Source organism: Ursus arctos, unplaced genomic scaffold, assembly GCF_023065955.2.
Source record: "Ursus arctos isolate Adak ecotype North America unplaced genomic scaffold, UrsArc2.0 scaffold_7, whole genome shotgun sequence".
NCBI lineage: Eukaryota > Metazoa > Chordata > Mammalia > Carnivora > Ursidae > Ursus > Ursus arctos.
In genome coordinates, this window is record NW_026623089.1 from 42,526,262 (window position 1) to 42,538,763 (window position 12,502).

Here is a 12,502-nt window from a genome sequence, read left to right on the forward strand (position 1 = left end):
CAACAGTGGTTTCTGTTGACCTACTTATGATTTGACATCTAATAGAAAGTAAAAAGAGTAGGATGCCCCAAACTTAGAAGTCAAGGAGGCACCAGTCTTTATTCTCAATGTGGAGAATTCAGTTTTCAGCTGTCATTGGGCTGTCTAAGGGGTGAGGCGAAGACAGACTCAATTAATATGCCCTTTCGGCTCTTTGTAGGCACCTGACATGGTTCACAGCCATTGGGGCCTCAGTTCCCAGCCCAATTTGAAAAAATTCATTCCTGTCTTGCTATTAATGATGCCCATGATAAGAGGGATAAGTGTTTTTTCTGTCAATTGCAACTCAAAAATAGCATGCTCGGGTAAAAATAAGCAAATACATACACACGCGCTTTCAACTGAAAACAAATAGTAACAGCCAATCTTGGAACCAGCTCTTCTTCTGACTGTGGTTTCTGTCCTATTGATTTGTGTTCTCACAGAGAGTCAGATCCCAGCAGTTGGCCTCAGATGGCAAGTCAGTCTAAGCAAAAACTATGATTCTTCATTCCTCAGCATCTGACATTTAAAGAGAGTGATGTCTAATGAAGGTTTCTTTTCTGAGCTACCCCATTAAAAGAAAAGTATCTATCCCTCAGTCAGTGTGGGTTCATAATTCCAAAGAGCCCTGGAACCCAGAAGGAGCAGGGGAAATCTGAAGGGGAGGCCCCATCGACCAGCCCCCCTGCTGGGATGTAGATAAGGTTGTAGGAAGGAGGCTCCCTCCAACAGCCTCAAATGAACCACCATAAGTGACTCTCCTAATTGTGTTTCTGCTCAACACTGGAGGGCCCCACTTTTTCCCTTTAATGTAGACGGAGAGGGAAAAAAATCTGCCCCGTCAAAGCCACACAAGGAAATTCTCTTAGAATAAACAGCGAAACTTAACCGCAGGCTTTTCTTTCCATGGACATATTTTAAATGTATATAATGTTAGATGGCTGCTGGAAAAATGACAAGTGTCTGTTTTCATTAGACTCCCCAAGTGCATAGATCTAATTGACAGCCTCTCCTAGGCATGGAGGAACTTCCAGCTTCGGGGTTTCCATAGCAACGTGTCCCCACTGCTGGCGCTGCAGGGCTCCAAGTCATCACTCACAGGAACCCACGTTCTAGACACCCTGTTAAGTCATCCAGGAATTTCGACATCCCAAAGGTTACCAAATCCAGTTTCCCAAGCAGGTTGAATTTCCTGCTTTGGGGGCTAAGCTTCCAGTTCAGAACTCCAAGAATTCTTTGTGAAATTTATACATGTTTCTTTTTTCTTTCCAGTCTGGCTCTGCAGCTTAAGTATTGTACACTTTTAGGCTGTAAGTCTTAAATTGTCCTGGTTACCTCTCTTTCATCTCCCTGTGATGAAGTAACATGACACCCTTCTGCTCTTCTGGGAGGTACGATTCACCATGTTCAGTCACCTAAGAGGAACCACTTCAAGGAACACTAAGTTCACAGGTCCCCAGGTGAGGTGGGAGGAGGGAAGAAGCGAGGCCTCAGAGGCCCTTGGCCCAGGGAGGGGCTGCTGGGGGCTGTGCTCTAGAAGGCTCTCCACCTACCCCACACCCACAGGCTGAAGGGCTGCAGCCCCCCAGAACAGTACCCTTTCCTAGTGCAAGCAAAGAGGATGGGCATATGCACAGACCTAACCATACGTATCACACTTAGCACACCTTCTTTCATTTCATCCTCAGAGCCCGAAGACAGAATTCTTATTCGTCCTAAATTATACTGAGCGAAACCAAGGTTAAGTACCATGCTCAGGGCCACACGGACCATAAATGGCAAAGCCAGGGTTTCAAAGTAAGTCCTCCAGCTGCCATGCCCACGTTCTGTCCACTGTGCTCAACAGTGGAGGAAAATATGCAGACTGAGAGTGCCCCTGACCTCTTCATAGGGGAATGCCTGCTGGACACAAAGAGGGCGGGTTCTGCTCTTAAAACTATCCAATTAGAGCAATTTCTCACTAACTGCTACCTGCACGGGGCCCATTGGCACTTAAAAATCCATTGTCCCTCAAATGTGTATGTCGCCACCTTCTGGGCTGTGACACACATGAGATCTTCATATTTCACCAAGACGGAAATGACAGTCACCCTGGTTGTTCCCTGTACATAATGCTCTGTGTTCAAACAAGACGGTTTGGATCTGTGCTAATAGATTCTTATCAGTTAATTGAATCAGTCACTGTTCATTTACCTGGCCACCTCTGACGGGATCTACAAACAGCCCTTCACAATCAAGATCTTCCGGAAATTAGATGGATACGTGAGTGGCTTCCTTCAAACTGTAACATGCCCACAATGGGAAAGGAATGTTCAGATCTCATATTCCTATGCATGGGGAAAAAAAGAGTATTTGTTAAACATAGGATGAGGGTGAGTTTAGGACTTACCCACTGTTGCTTCTCTTAATTGAAATATTGTGTACAAGGACTATGTCTGATTTTTTTTAATAAAGGAAGATTTTGATACATAAGGGAAGTATCTAAGTATGAAGTCAGTGGCTGAATGAATTGGGGAGACTCATCAGTCACTAACCGGTCCTCAGGAATGAGGATGTCTAACGTATGGCCAAGCAAAGAGGTGCTGATGACCACGAGTGACAGCACAGCAGCTCAGCACCTGCCCTTGTAATTCACATACAACAGACAGTGATGAGGCTAAGGGCAAAAGGGCTGTAGACACAGAGGTCAGTGCCCAAAGCTTTGAAATGTGGCAGCTCAAATACAGCAAAGGAAAAATTTTTAAAAGAAAGAAGAAGCAGCCAGAAGACTATTTATTCTTCATTTCCCCTTGGGAAAAAGGGGTTTTTTCCAGGCATTCTTCCAAGAATCCTATCTTTTTCCCCCCTCCTCACTAAATCATCTGGTCAAGAACATATTTCAGAACGTGCTCTTTCTATTTGGAAATTCCAGCCACCCAACTGCAACCAAACAGGAGGAGGCATGGGGCGGGGGGAGAAAAGTACTTGTAGGCTTAGAGCAAGAAAGCAGATTGAATCCACTCATTTATTTATTCTTTCAACACATATTTATTCAGTTCTTACTCTGTGCCAGACAGTGGGGAAAGGATAATAAACAAAATATTCCCATGGAACACACACTGGTAGAAGAAGACATAGTAAACAGAAGTATTTCTGTCAGGTGGCCATAAGGAGTGGTGGAAAATAGGATAAGGTAATGAGGAAGGGGTTTTCATTTTATACAGGGATGCCACAAAGCCCTGCTTGATGAGATGGCATTTGATCACAAAGCAGAAGTAACAAAGCAAGCCATCTAGATATGCAAAGGCAAGAGTAATACGGCAGAAGAAAGATCCTATGCAAAGGCCCTGAGGTGCTATCAGAGTTGGTACTGTTTGAGCCAAGGAAGAGGGCCAAGGAGCTTGAGGGAAGTGACCATGGGTTATAGACTGGGGATCCCTAGGAGTGGACTTTGAGAATGAGGTGATCATGTAGGAAGTGTATTGCAGGGCTTGTGCTCAGGATCAACACATATAAATGAAAAGGGAAGGAAGCAGGATTAAACAAAGGGAGAAGTAGGACCACGATGTGATCTTGACAGAGAACTCAGAGGCCCCTCAGGGAGCTCACAAGCTGGGACAGCCCTACAGAATTGCCAGGCTCTATGCCCATGTGTCCACCAGTCATCAGATGCAGGCTGCCCCAGGAAGAGGGCCTGGCCTTAGGAAAAGCAGCTTTCTCCATTGGTGGGTAATTTCCACAGGGGCCTGGAGGCTGCAGGAAACAGTTCTTTCAGTCTGGCAGAGGGGACACACCAGAGTATTCTCTACACCAAGGGGGAGAGTGTCGAACGGGTAAACACAGAAATATACCAGGAACCAGATTATGCTAAAGCCATGGGTCAGATTTTGGCTTACCAAGGGCAGTCACTGGAGGATTTGAGGGAACTTAGATGTTAAAAACATCCTTCTAACCATTGGTCTGAGACAGACTGTGGGGATAGAATGTTACAAATAATCATATCATTGGTGTAGCACTTAAAGGAAACAAAAATTGTGAAAGAGAAAGAAAATAAGTTTTCAATAAGGGCAGCAAAGTCTCCACAGAGTCACAGGTGTTGTGGGGGAGCCCATGCCAGCAGCAAAACAGGGCAGCAGAGAGCAGATGTAGACAGAGGACACAAGAACAAGGCTCAGCCATTCCATCTGGAAGAGCACTGAAAAATCTTTCATGCAGATGAATCAGATTCATCAGGTTCAAATAAACTTTTCAGTGTGTTTGGGGCAAGAATAGGTTTAGAGTCTCTTTGAGGGTTCTCAAGACAGCTGAGAAGATAGGTCATGGTGGTGTTCAGGAAAGGTGAAATTCATCAGAGAGCTGTGAAAGAGAGAATGGGACATCCTTCCGAATTGGGGCAGCGGTTCTCAGAGTTGGGGTGTATCGCTACCATCTGAAGAGCTCCTGAAGAACACAGCAGCCCAGATGCATTTCCACAGGCTTGGCCCTGCATCTCCGTATATGTCCTAGTTTCCCAGGTGAGGCTGGTACCCACAGAAGTTACAGAACCACTGAGTTGGGAGATCGCTTTATGGTGTGCCAGTATTTGGACAGCCTCCCCTCCCAAGGAAAAAACAACCAAAAGACATCACTGCCCTTTGGTTCCCATTCAAAATTGGTGTCCATTAATGTCCACTTTTGTGCAGCATTTCTGTCCTCTACCAAAAGATGGATTCATTACTTATTTGAAAGAACGTCCAAACTGGTGATTCTCTTTGGTGACAGGAGCAGGGGAGAGCAGAGTTGCTGAGACTTTGCTGCTGAGTCTCTGTTGGCACAACCCAGGGACCCGGGGACTCACAGATTCTACGCAGAATGGGGGAACTGGGCAGAATATGGTTCAAACCTTTAACACCTTCATAGAGAAAAATGAAATAAAATGGGCTACAGATATCCTCCAATCATGAAACTATCAAGTGAAAGTTTTTCTCTCTTTTTTTTTTAAGATTTATTTATTTTTATTTTGAGAGAGAGAGAGCTTGTATGCATGTGTACAAGGGAAGGAACAGAGGGAGAGGGAGAGAGAGAGAGAATCTCCAGCAGACACCCTGCTGAGTGTGGAGCCTGATGTGGGACTTGATCTCATGACCCTGAGATCAAGACCTGAGCCAAAACCAAGAGTCAGATACTTAACCAACTGAGCTACCCAGGCACCCCTCTCCTTCTTTTTGACAGGAAAGCAAAACTCAAGCAATCTGATTCCTAAGCAGAGGGGCTTGAAGCAGACCCTATAGGCTCTCCTTCCATGTTATAATTAGCCAGACTCCAGAGGCCCTGGCAAGAAACAATAGTGACAGCCCACTAACCCCCTCTGTTGCAGTAAAAGAGTAACACTCCTGCCTGGTGGTGTCATGGGTCTCAGGCTGCAGGAGGGACTTTTCAGTAATAGGAATGCAACTTTTTTTTTAATCAACGAGGGGTGGAAGGGGATGGGGACATGATAATTTATGACAGTTCTAATTTCATTTTCAGAAAACTTGTAAAGACTGACCCAAGGTCTACACTGCCTCAAATGACCATGGATAAGTAAAGTTTACAGAGAGGCAAGTTGCCACATAAAACCTCGCAAATATGTCCACCGATTATCCCACCAATTGAAAGAATAAGGCTTTATCCGGAAGACTAAGAGCTGAATTAAAGCACCGTTGCTTCACAAACTGAAGTCCTCAGAGGGGAGGGGGGTGGGGGAATGGGATAGACCGGTGATGGGTAGTAAGGAGGGCACGTATTGCATGGTGCACTGGGTGTTATACGCAACTAATGAATCATCGAATTTTACATCGGAAACTGGGAATGTACTGTATGGTGACTAACATAATATAATAAAAAAACATTAAAAAAAAAAAAAAAGCACCGTTGCTTCAGCAACTATTTGATAAGTTGGTAAAGAAAGTATCTAATACAGGGTACTGGGGGGCTCAGTGGGTTAAGCATCTGCCTTTGGCTCAGGTCACGATCCCAGGGTCTTTGGGATCAGGCTCCCTGCTCAGCGGGGAGTCTGCTTCTCCCTCTCCCTTTGCTCCTTCCCCCTGCTCAAGCACATACTCTCTCTCAAATAAATGAATAAAATCTTAAAAAAAAAAAAAAGTATCTAATAGAGAACAAAACCAAGATAAGCATAAACAGAGGGTAAGGGGTTTTGCTAATATACTATATATTAGTAAATATACTATACTAATTTCTAGACAAAGTTATATTAACAATGGAACAACTGAAGTCATAGACTAAATTACTAAAGAACGGAAAAGGAGAAGTGACAGAAAGAAGCCAAACTGCAAGAACTTTTCATATGCCATCAAGAGTTTAAAATACTGCATTTCACTACATCTGCATGATTACATGAGAATGCTCCTTGTGGCCTTCAAACAATCGCTTTAATTGTTACAAACAGAATATTTATGCTCCAACCTTTCCTAAGTATAAAGAAAACAGGGCCCACACAACAAAAAGATTAGATACAAGAAAAAACGATTACAAAGATGTGTGCTGCTTGATGGGGTGACTAACTAGGAACATGGAAAGAAAGGGAGTTGCCCAGGTAGGGGGAGGGCAGCCCAATAAGCAGGAAACCCACAGAAGAGCCCAGGACAGTGGCTCGGGATGCAGGAGCGAGGCACTGAATGAAGTGCTGCAATGCCCTCACCCAGATGCCCCGCCCGTGGCCAATTCACCCACCACCCCAAATATTCAGATACCCTGGAGTGTGCCCAAAGGAACTTTGCTATGAACATACATAGAATGGCTGAAGCAAAACCTATACACATTATCTACACGGTCTTCACCACAGAGCTCTGAAGAAGGTCACATGCTAGGTGAGTTAGTACAGGAATTGGGTTTCCAACCCAGCCAATCTTATGATAAAGCTCCCTTTTAACTTACTTTTTAAAGATTTTATTTATATAGTTATTTATTTATTTAGAGAGAGACAGAGAGACAGAGACCTCGAACGCACACACGCAGGAGAGAGCAGGAGGGGCAGAGGGAGAGAGAGAATCTCACCAGACTCCACCCTGAGCGCTGAGGACAACTCCGGGCTCCATCTCATGACCCTGAGATCATGACCTGAGCTGAGATCAAGAGCCGGACGCTTAACCCACTGGGCCACCCAGGCGCCTCAATGTCCCCTTTTAACTTTTCACTTGCATGCTGTACTGTGTAACATAGATGAGAAAGGAAAGCAGAGCCCAGTAACTGTAACGTTGGAAGATAATTTTGAAAATTTTAAAATAGCAAAACTTACAGGATTGTGACCCAGCGGACCACATTTGTCAAATTAGAGCATTAGATGATTCTGTTACAATATAGAAGCAGAAATAATGATGCTAAGCATTCCACTTAAAAATCTTAGGGGGAAAAAAAAGGAAAACAACACAGACTAATGATATAACGAAGTACACATAAACAAATAGAAAAATACTAAAATTAATAAATCTAAAACCTGGTTCTCTGGAAACACTAATGAAAAGGACAACCTTGTGTTGGGACGAATTGAGACAAAGAAAGAAAAGCCGAAATCAACAAAAGCCGAAAGAAGGATAGAGATGTAACTAGCCATTACAAAAGACTGCTTTAAATTATAAGGAATACCCTGCATACTTGTAAAATACTGCCGTTGAAAAACTCACTGAAAAGGATAATTTCTTCTAAGACTATAAAATGAAAAAATTGACACAATAAGTAGAAATCTGAAAAGGCTAAAAATTGATAGGTAAATTGGAAAATGTTTAAGGGATTACTCAGAGAAAGGGCTGTTTTCCTCTATTTTGTACACCAACTTGTTTCCACACCTGGCACTCCTCCGAGCGGCAGACAGACGTGGCAGACACTTTCAGTGAAGGGCATCAGGACTGGCTACACAGCTGAGAGGTCATGGAGGGAACGGAGATTACAGATTTTCTCCAGTCAATAAATATACTACTAACAAGCTAGATACAGAATAAGAGCTAAAGAGACACCAACAAATGGCCCTAGAAACCTTGGGCTCCCAAAGGGGTCAAGCAGCTTATAGTAATTAAAGGCTCACTCAGGAAATCCCTGCAAGGGTTTCTCCTTGGCTCAGAGCTGTGCTTGGCCCCAAAGCAGATGATGAGGCTAGGACCAGAGCGGCCAGTGAGCCATGAAAGGATGTCCAAACTCACAGAAAGAGGTCATGGTAGTTAATGGGGCTCAGTGTTCCTGAAAAGCAAGACGAGGGATCACAGTGGGGTATAATCTGTTATACTGATCAGCCCTGGAACCCTAAAGTTTCTTTGTTTTTGGTTTTTTTAAAGATTTTATTTATTCATTTGAGAGAGAGAGAGAGAGAGAAAGGGAGAGAACATGAGCAGGGGCAGGGACAGAGGGAGAAGCAGACTCCCCACTGAGCAGGGAGTCCAATGTGGGGCTCCACCCCAGGACCCTGAGATCATGACCTGAGCCAAAGGCAGACGCTTAAGCAATGGAGCCACTCAGGTGCCCCTTTTGGGTTTTACTAAACATAGGAACCTAAATACCAGGAAAGGGATAGGAGATGCTGGTGAGCTGGCTCAGCGTGGGCTTCTCCATGCTGCAGGCTGTCACCAGGCTGAGGAGGTGGAGAGTGGCGAGACTGCTGGGCTCGGCTCCACCCCCGTCTGCACAGAAGTCCAGCAGCACAGCAGGAGAAGGAGGACATGGGCAGCAGTCACTGATTTTTCTCCGTTGTAACACATTTTAGAGTAATAAAGATAAGGGCCCAAATCAGATTCTCAGTCAAGGTTCTCAGTTGTAGACAGTGGGGAGATTTTTCTGGAATTTTGGAAAAATTGGGTACTCTTTGGAAAGGCAAGGTCAACGCGTCCTAGGCTAAACTTTGAGAAATGCCACCCAGAGCCATTATGGTTCCAGTTAGAAAGTTGCTGCTGCCTGAACCCACAATCACATCACCTCTGACTCTCCTCCCACCACAAAGTGGGTGTCCCATATCCTTCCTGGTTGCCCAGATGGCTCACATTGGACTGGTAGAATCGAAGTTGCGTGTCTGCACCCTGGAGCAAGGGAAGTTGGAAATGGAAGGGGGTGGTGGTAATGGTGGTTTTACGATTTTTCATTAGAAAGGCAGGATTTACAAAATAGGTCATTGTCAAACTGTGAAGGGAGACAAAATATTTAGAGCATCTGTGAACAACCAATGTTGATTATTATAGCTGTGAGCAAGGCACCTTAGTTCCTCTCCTGTAAAAGGGAGCATGTAATAATCTCCCTTAAGTGATCTGAGAATTAAATACATCTGCATGCTGCAGAGACTGACACGTCATTCTCCCTGAGTGTCAGTTCACAAAGACACTTGCCCTAAATGTACATGCGAAACTGATACTGGCTCTTCCTGGGGGTGTTACCACCACAAAGACACTGAATTTGAAAATGTCATCCCGTATTCTATCCTGGTGTAGGACAAAACGTTACCCAAAATATTCACAAAGAGTCTGGCTATAAAGTCAAAATATCCAACCAGTGACCGAAGAAGTCACCCAGCATAGCATTAGAAGCCACATCACTTCTCCTTTAAAGGGAAAGGCACGGTAATGCTGAGACAGATGCTTCATGTCTGGTCAAGCCATGGAACAGGCACCGTGATGACAATGGCAGCAACCAAGGCAGTCACCAGACACTGAGCATGTCTTCCGTGCCAAGCCCCGTGATGTGCTTTTCTCTTTTCAACATTATCACTTTGACTTGGTACACCAATTTTATAGGATGGACAGTATTGGTTCCCTCTTCTACAGGTAAAAAGCAGAGGTTGAGAATGTTCAAGGATTACTCCAAATGAGGAGGCATTAAGAGCTTGAATCCAACTGTAGCTTGACCCCAAAGCTTCGCTCTGCGTCTTAGACGAAAGTCTTCTGGTCCTGGGTTCCTTGCCAGCTCTGTGGCTTTCTGTGGCTTGGCTGTACCCACATTTCCTTTGTCCACATTCCACCTATAGTGTGACAGGGCCTGCATACCAGGTGATTCCTTCAACTCTCCATTCTTCAGAATTCCATGCTCCTTCCTGGCACTGACACTTTACTGTTTTCCAAACTTGGTGTCTGAGCATGACAGTGTGAGCCAGTCTCTTCCTCGCCATCGAGCCCAGTGAGCCTTTTCTGAGTTCTCTCAGGGCTCTGCTGACCACTTTTGGCCTGAACCCAGGGAAGCCCACAGCCAGTAGACGACCATAAAAAAATGGATGGATTAATCAAAAAAGGGGCAAAGTTCACTTTTGGTCTCTTCATTTCAGAGCATCCCTGTTAAAACAGTTAAGGATACCAAGCAGAAACTGTCAGTGCATTTCAAAGTTCAATCACTCCCCCACCAGGCGAGTGTTCAGTGCTTCTTCTCCTTGTGATTTCCAGCTTATTAGGGCTGCTGTGATAGCAGTCTGTGCTTCAGATCATTAGCTACTCGCTCCTTAAATGGAATCCATTCACTAAATATAACCAGGAACCCTCAGTAGTTTGCACTAATTATGTTGGGCTGCATTGTTAAGGTAAATAACAGAAGAAACTATCAGTGTGTGTGTGTGTGTGTGTGTGTGTGTGTGTGTGTGTGTGTGTGTGTGTGCGCGCGCGCGCGCATGTGCATAAGCCATGATTTTTCTGTTCGCTCTAGACAGTAAGCACTTTGGGCATTTTTTAACAGGCATATTCAGCTGTCTGTTCAATGGGATGATGGATCATGGGTCCTGCTCCAGTGAGAGGTTTACAGCTGGGCAACTCTCGGTCACACTCTCCCCTCCTGCTGAAAGATGAGGAGCTGGGATTCCTCAGGGTATAGATTTCAAGTTGGGAACCCAGTCACATGTTTGTCTTGGGATGGGGCCATGTAGTAGTACACTGGTCTGATCATCAGAGGCGCTACCATGTGTTTGGACAGCCCAGAACCATAGAGGGGGGAAAGGGACCTATGCCCTAGTCTCTCTGCTGTTCTGTGAAGGGAAACAAGAGCTGCCTGAGCCAACAGTCTGATAGTCACCTACCAGACCAGTGGCTTCCTAACCTCTGTGGAGCCATAGGATCTCGGAGCACCATGGAATCATAAATGCAAGAGCAAAATGTAAAGACAAATTGCATGGGTTGCGATAGGAGTGGCTGGCCAGTTTATGGCCCTCCCCCACTTTGTCACCCCGAGGATCCACAGGATGGCCCACTTAAACACAGCACACAGATTATAGTCCGTGGTATTGTAATAGCGTTGGATGGGGACAGACACTCGCCACACCTGTGGTTAGCAGAGCATGGTGTTTGGAGAAGTTGAATTACTATGCTGTAACCTGGAACTAATGTAACATTGTGTGTCAACTATACTCAAACTGTAAAAAATTTTTTAAAAAGAACGCGATTTGTTCCCCATATTTGTTCCATTATAAAAATGTTGCTTGCCTTCTGGGACCTCTCTTTCTTGCGGACTCAGAATATACTTCCCCAAACTGCCACAGTTTGGCCCACAGTTGCTAAGCAACTCCTTCATTCCAAAGCTGTGATAGATGGAGGGGAGACTGAGGCTCTGCTGGGCTTTCAAGAGTGATTTTTCACAGGCAGAAGATATGTGAGAAAGCCACAGCCCATATCCCAGCTGGAGGGTAACATTAGACCTAATTCTGGAATTGGGATTGCTGGGTCTTCCCCAACACTTCATTCCTTTTAAAGGACACCTACAAATTGTCATTGTTGTTACCGGGTGGGATAATGGTTCATTGTTATGTAAGAAAAGGTTTGTGTATTTTAAGGATGTCTATCAAAGAAAATAGGAGTAAAATGACACAGTATTTGGAATTTACTCTAAAATATTTCAGCAAAGAAGAGAGAGAGATACATAAAGCAATGTGGCAATATCTTGATAATTGTGGAATCTTGATGATGAAATGCAAGTGAAATTTTTAATGTCTCTATTGAATTTTTTTCTTAATTTTCTAAATTTTTTCTTAATTTTCTCAAGTGAAATTTTTAATTTTTTAAAGATTTTTTTAGATTATTTTAAATCTTCCTTCAACTACTGCATGTAGATGTGTATATGTACCTCAACACTGTTTGGAGAGATTGATCTCTCCTTTAGAAGAGAAATGATCTGGAATGCACATAGCCAAAATGTCCCTGTGAAATGCTCAGGAAAATCTGAACATGCTGACAGCTCAGATGTTTTTGAGGGTGAATTTCATCTCTGGCCACCAGTGTGTGATGAAGAGACCAACGTGCTAAAACAACAGTTCCCGAAAGCTCTTCTGCACAGCACCAGGCTTATGACAAGCTCCAAGCAAGAAATGATTCCACTGTCATGTACACTTAGGAAACAGATACACATGGGCTCCTGCTCAGTGAGTCATCATGGCCATTAGCACTTTAAAGGTGCTGCTGAATCCTTCGGGGACAAAAGGAAAAACATCCTGTGGTTGTCTTACCTTGCTCTGTTGGAGAGACTGAGAGTGGAGGGAGAGGTCCCGGCACTGGAAAGGGAAGGGAACTTACATCCA

General features: G+C 44.4%; 1 long non-coding RNA gene across 1 annotated transcript in view; it reads right to left on the reverse strand.

Moving 5' to 3' along the window:
* Nucleotides 1-301: 301 nt before the first annotated feature.
* The window catches only part of LOC123001333 (uncharacterized), a 51,024-nt gene continuing 38,823 nt past the window's right edge, over nucleotides 302-12,502 (reverse strand). Inside the window, exon 4 of the long non-coding RNA XR_006410130.2 lies at nucleotides 302-2,348. This is a non-coding gene — a long non-coding RNA (uncharacterized LOC123001333). The remainder of the gene's footprint in view (nucleotides 2,349-12,502) is intronic.